This window comes from Cherax quadricarinatus, chromosome 44, assembly GCF_038502225.1.
Source record: "Cherax quadricarinatus isolate ZL_2023a chromosome 44, ASM3850222v1, whole genome shotgun sequence".
NCBI lineage: Eukaryota > Metazoa > Arthropoda > Malacostraca > Decapoda > Parastacidae > Cherax > Cherax quadricarinatus.
Genome location: NC_091335.1, coordinates 5,184,744 through 5,191,604, shown reverse-complemented (window position 1 = coordinate 5,191,604; position 6,861 = coordinate 5,184,744). Strand labels below are relative to the sequence as shown.

General features: G+C 38.2%; 1 long non-coding RNA gene across 1 annotated transcript in view; it reads left to right on the top strand.

Moving 5' to 3' along the window:
- The window catches only part of LOC138853959 (uncharacterized), a 3,619-nt gene extending 2,094 nt beyond the window's left edge, over nucleotides 1-1,525 (top strand). The window contains exon 2 of the long non-coding RNA XR_011393143.1: nucleotides 1,401-1,525. This is a non-coding gene — a long non-coding RNA (uncharacterized lncRNA). The remainder of the gene's footprint in view (nucleotides 1-1,400) is intronic.
- Nucleotides 1,526-6,861: the final 5,336 nt, after the last annotated feature.

Below are 6,861 nucleotides of genomic sequence, written 5' to 3'. Positions count from 1 at the left end.
TCTCCAGCAACAGGATCCAGCTTAATTCTAGGCAACATAGAACATCTTTGGTGCATGTAGCAAGCAGTATCCAGCAGGATTGTTGGCTGAGATACTGGCCTTCAAGGTACCTTAATTGTACCATGCAGCACCAATCAAGTCTCAGAGCTGGCTTCATTCTGTAAATTAAAGAATACCTGCAACTCTCCATTTGAAGAAAGTGAGAGAAGGGAGAGAGACGGTGAGACAGAAAACTCACCCTCAGTGGAAATACGCTGGAAGGTAAGGCCCTGGAGCTGCCCAATTACTTAAGAACAGGGCTTGCGTTGCTCTAGGGAAATTTGCGAGCGTTGACCTTCAGAAACAGAAGAGGAAGGCTCGTGGGGCCAAAAATAAGTTCGTACTGTCTGTCATTGGACCTGGAAACGAATTTTAAATCTCCAGCAGTAACTGATAGAAATGATAAAAAGAACTGAACCCTTTTCAAAATCAGAGTGGACTTTTTTTTTGGTGGCGGTGGGGGGGGGGGGAGGGGTAGTCCGATTGATCCACACAAGCATGGCGAAGAAATATGTAAGGCTTTCACTATTCAAGAGGGTGTCTATATTTGTTAATGGCATTTGGAGCTACCCATCCCTTCCTTGAATCAGACCTGGTTACCTTTCGTTTCCCGGACGCTATATGACTTACGGGTTTAGCGCTTCTCCATGATTTTGAAATACAACTTAGGCTTCCAGCGTAGTTTTAATCTTGTCCACTGAGACAATCGTACTGCCACCTGCCGAACACCGTACATCCTCCATGACTAGGGCCGGATGGGGATGGAATATTTATCCTCACTGTTGAAGGATGCTGGTGATATTTGGGAATAAACACACAAAACACTTTCGCCCTATTAATAAAATTTCAAATATGAAACGGAGGCGGAGGTGATTGTTTCTTGCATATGACCCTGGGAAGGGCTTTTACTGATGCCCATTGGTATATTAAGGACGTTTCCTTGCTGAGCAATCAGCGCACCTTTGGGTGTGGTGCACTGAGAAGCTATTCCACCTTCGTAGAGTCAAAATGTCAAACATATCAAAAGAGGAGAGCAAATAAGGAGGAATGTTGATAGCAGGTTGTCGATTCTTACCTGAAAATTAATCGGGTGAAGTCTAGCTGAGGCCGGTCATAGAAAACGGAAATCAAAGAGAATGGGGAAGGGAGGCGTATTTACCTGAAAGTAGCAAGGAGTCCATACTGGCGAGTTGAGGAATGTTGGCTATATCCCTAGTGGTTTATCAGAGCCCAGGCTTAAGTAATAGGTTATATTGTATCTGCTGATGAAGACCATACTTGGAGGTTGAAATATACAGACAATTTATTGTTCCTGTCAGCATGTGGGTTCCTACCTCTCATTAAGATAATGTTTTTTCCAGATGTAAACCTGCAGGTGAAAAATTTTAATAGTGGGAATTGAAGGAACATAGTGAGAATCTTTTAGCAAAAGAAACAGTGTGTATCGAAATATTAAAAATGTGATAAAGCATGTAAAAGAAAAATACAGTAAGTTAAGAGGATAATGAAACATTAAAAAGGCAAGTGCTGTTAACAAACTGAAGTAAATTTCCCATGTGGCTTATAAATATTGAAAAATTCAAAATATTGTTATTATGAGGACAAGCGAGGTAGTAAGTTTTGTGTAACAAGATATTTCAGAAGATATTGCTTGAGGGGGTGTTGAGGACGTGACAAGGATGAACCTAACGACAGTGCTGTGGACGCTGCTGCTGGTGGTGCTGACGGTGCTCAAGATCGTTGTCACCATCATCGTCACTACCATCAAGACCATTCTGGTTAAAAATGACTGGCTATGGACACAAGGTTGGAATATGGTGGCATCGTTCGGGCAGCGGGTAGTGGGCCTAGTGGTCGAAGGAGCCAATCTGGGCCTGGGTAATATGATGGCCACGCTTCTTCACGACCTTACCGCCTTCGTCTCAGGTGTCTTTGGCTTAGTTGTGACCATTCTCTCCAAGCTCATGACGGTCACCTTCTGGACAGTCAAGTATCTGGTCAATCGCTGTAAGGACATGCCTCACACCCACTTCAAGAATAATGTCACTGAAGAAAAGACACTCACCATCCACGATCTCAGCTAGTCGAAGACCTGAACATAACTAATAAGTTTATAAGATAAATATGTAAAGGGCCTATATTCGTCGACTTCAAGTGGTCGGCGCTCTTAGTTCACAATTGTCAAGCTAGATGACACTCAAAAGACGATATCGGTGACTGCAGCATTCGACGATCGTAGATGGCGATCAATTTCCCTAAGTTGGTGATGTCACTGCGTGCACGACCTCACCAAATCGACCACAGGAAGGCTTCTTTTTAGGATTTAACGACTAAGGCCAACAGCAGTATGCCCAACAAAGGATGTCTCCAGCCAACTTTATATTTATGATGTTTGTAATCTTTTCACCCGACTACCTCATATGAATGTTCTCATGCACAACGATTAAATTTCCCTCCCTTTGCTTGTGAAAATTTTAAATTAAAAACCAAATACCATCAGTTCACTGTAAATATATATATTTTCTGTCAACTTTTTACATTCAACCACCGTTGTAAATGTTTTCTATGTATGACGTCATTGTCAATTTGGATGTATATAATGATATTATGTATAAGTCAAATTGATGTTATCACAAACTTTATGCTGCCCTTGTTTTAAAGACAGTGCATTGACATTTGAATAATGGTTGGTGTGACAATAAGACAAACCTGAAAACTTGGATCTTCCAGCCGCCACTGATATGTTTATCATAATCTAAAAAAAAACTATTGATTGCCAGTCTACGTCTAGTCGGGTATTAGATCAAAGATATCACCGCAATAGCATTTGCTCATTTATTTAACAGATTATTTATATTCATTGCTAGCAGAAACTGGATACTAATACATAATATATTAGTAAATTCCGACATTTGTATGTGATTCTCACAAGGCACCAAAGATTGTCAATCCTAGCCACATGTTACTGAAGTAAATATAAAAACAGCTTTAGTTACATCATTCGAACCCACACTAGCAATTGTATAAAAATTTAGCACATGGAGCTCATGCTCATTTAATGTTCATGAAGCCATGCATGATCTTCCTGCCAAGTATGTCGACAGATGTTAGTGTATTTAGGTGTTCGTGCTTCCTCTTTAGTGCCTTCTCTCTACAATGGCGAGAGGAGTGGCCGGTTACTGCTGCTACTGTGGCGGGATGAGTGGCCAACTACTGTTGCTGTTGCTACTGCGGCGGAACAGTGGCCGGCTACGACTTCTACTGCTATAGCAAGGTGAATGACCGGCTACCGTTGCTGTTATTACTGCTGTAGTGGGAGGAGCGTCTGGTTACCACTGCTGCTACTCTTAATTAAAGTATCCTCGGCGGCTTGCTCTGCCCAAATAGCGTTCTTCTCCTCACCTCTCCTCAATTATACTCTTTCCTTAGCAATACAAATTTGACCTTTTGAGAAAATATCTGCTCCAAGACAGTTAATTTAATGCCGATTAGCGATCGTTCTGAGGAACTGTCGCGCCGCCGTACTGAAGAATCTGCTCAGTCAAGACATTATGTATACCGTTAGTGTCAAGTGAGAACTGTTTGTGGCTGTGAAGATGGCTGTGTTAGAGACAAACTGATATATCATACTGTTAATAGTGAGGAACTGATTACAAAAGATCGTGTCTTGTACTGGTATGTAGTTTACATCATAATACTCATAGTATGTAACCATATTAGGCTGTGATACTTAGAATTCTCACTACTTTGATATTGATTATAAAACTAAGCTTTTTTTTTAACCAACATGGTAATGAATATAAATGAGTCATGAAATATTTTATATTTTGCATGTCATATTTTTAGCTTTATAAAAGAGAAAATTCAGCATGTACAATTTTTTACGTTTAGCTTCATGCATAATTTTGCCAGCCAGCCATGAAAAATGTTACAGTGTGAGGACTAAGCTTTGTAAAAAAAAAAAATAAATCAAATTTCCTTCACTGTAATGTGTATATTGCACCCACATGTAATATGGCATTTCCTATTGAGATTTGTTGAAGCGACAACCCACTATGATTAATGGTAAGCCAGATGTATTTAGTGTCCATCACTCTCCTCATTTGTGCCGTGGCTATGTGTAACTTATTGTATTCCAAATGGAGTCCTTGGGATTCGAACCCGCAGCCTAGCCGTCCTGAGATTGCTACAATGAGGAGGCTTCGAATCCCTACCACATTTGAATTGTTTGCATTTGCTCGTTACAGATTTTTCAACACAACTTACAATATATTGTGATGGATATTTTATTTTAATAAAGCTATTGATGAACAATACGAATGTGTGTTATTTTATCATTGATGAGAAAGACTTCAGTTGTGTGTGAAGGTTGTCTGTCAAGCCTCAGTCACCCAGAACAATGGAGAATTCACTACAGTGGTTGGAACAATTCACAACTTAGTCCCTCACGACCCCTTCAAAGGCTGCACTTTGATTTTGGTTAAGGGCTCTTAATCCAAGAAACTGGAGCTACCTTCCCCTTCCTAGGATCATATCTGATTGCCACCCAATCTTAGGCGCTGTATGACTCCCCTGCGAGTTTACAGCTTCCCAATGAATTTAATGAAAATCTACTCGCGGCTTGATACTACTAGTTCAAGACGGGCAGAAACGTTATCTAGTTTTTATTTCTAATTTGTTGGTTAGTTGTGAACCATGACCCTCAGGGAGGTTCCTTACTGCCAATCAGGGGCTCTTGATCTAAGGAATTGGACCTGCCAATCTCTTGGATCGAACGCGAATGACTCCCATTCCCCACAAGCCCAGTATAACTCATACAGGTTTAGTGTTTCCTCACGAACGTGGTAATAATAATAGATGTGAACTTTGAAAGCTTAATTAAATACACTACTTGATAAACCCCCATATCCTTGATTGATACACCACTTACCATGTGAAGCTCTTGATCCAAGGAATTTTAACTTTCAACCCTTCCTTGGATCGAACCTAGGTGCCTCCCCTTCCCTAGACGATGTATGGCTCCTACGGGTTTAGCGCTCATGAAAAACGGTATACACGTTTGCGCAGCGAACGAGACATTAGTTTTAAATTAGGGTGGATTGTTTTAGGTAAGGGTAGGTTGGATTTGGGTACACAAGTCAATGAAAATGCATGTTTGACTACGGATGTGGAAAATACTGTATATTTTCCGGAAATACGGTAATTTATAGGTAAATAGATGCCCTATATTGTATTTTTAAAAGAAGTATGTTATCGAAAATGGGAAACTGGACCTGCGCCTGAGCAGACAGGAGACTCGCCATCTTGGTTTTGAATTTTGTACAAACGTTGGTGTAATGGGAAGAATTTTTCGTGCTCTAGAGGTTAAAATTGTGTTGACACCTCTCAAATAGGAGGCGAAATTGTTTGACATGCATTCCTGCATAACTTGAGATATCAGACGACTGGACAAGACAGCTCCAGGAACCTCAGATAAGCTCTCTAGATTTGTGTGTAATTCTGGCCAGCATCATTTTCATAGATTTAGTTAGAGTGAGGTTTTCTGAGTATGATACACATTAATCTCCAGTCAAATTGGTGAGTGATATTAAGATATATTTTCCTTCTGTTATGTAATTGTGTATATATATAACCATTTATTATTTTTAATATACAGTCCACAAATTTATATATTTACCAGTATTCCTGGTGTATGTATATTTCATTTAATTAATAGGTCCAGAGCAACTTGTGGTTATGACAGTGGTAGGTATCGAAGGGGGACTTTTTTGCGACCTAGGTGTCCCAAATTCCTACTTGTCTATGTAACATTGATAAATAATAATTATCTTTGTTATCATTTACTGTTATGTACATAATTAGTTACATTCAGATAAATGCAATTTTCCACATTTAATTTGCCCGTTGGTCCTTCTTGAACGGGAAGTAATTAGTGAAGTCATTAATTAGTTAATTACTTAATAATTATATGTGAAATGACAGAAGGAGGTGGATGTTAAGTTCACAAATTTACTTAATGTGCAGTGGATTATAATAATTACAATATTAATTTTGATAAGATAAGTCAAATGTGCCTAAAGATTATATTAATGTGTATAAGTGTATGTGTAATTGACAAGCCAAGTGTAGCTAATTATATTAATGTATATTAATTTTGCAAAGCCAAACTGGCTAGGATTTATATTAATGTATTTGTATAATGTTAATTTTGATAAGCCAATTCTGGCCAAGATTTATATCAATGTATGTGTAATTGATAAGCCAAGTGTAACTAATTATATTAATGTGTATATTAATTTTGCTATGCCAAATTCTGGCAAGGATTTATTAATTTGTGTAATATTAATTTTGATGAGCCAAGTTTGTATTAATGTACATTTAAAATTTATATTATACATGTAATTGCTAAGCTCAAGTAGCTAGGATTTATTCAAATTTAAGTTGTATCAGTGTTGTAAGTTGTAATCAGTGTTATTAATTGAGTTGAATTTAATACATTGCATCATGGCTGAAAATGAGGAAATTGATGTAGAAGGAAAACATGGAATATAGAGCAAAGAAAGCATCAATACAGGCTAGAAAAGGTCATGTAACCAAGGCATATAATAAGTGCTTGGAACTAATGAATCAAGAAACTGTGAATACTGATGATTTAAAATTGTATTTAGATGCTTTAGGGAATAGATATGATTCATACAAATTATATTACAACAAATATGAAGGAGATTTATTAGTAAACTGTGTAGATGAGACTGAAATAGATCTCGTGATTAATCAGTATTATGAATTAGAGGAAAAGATTCTTTCTTGTAAAAGTCAGAC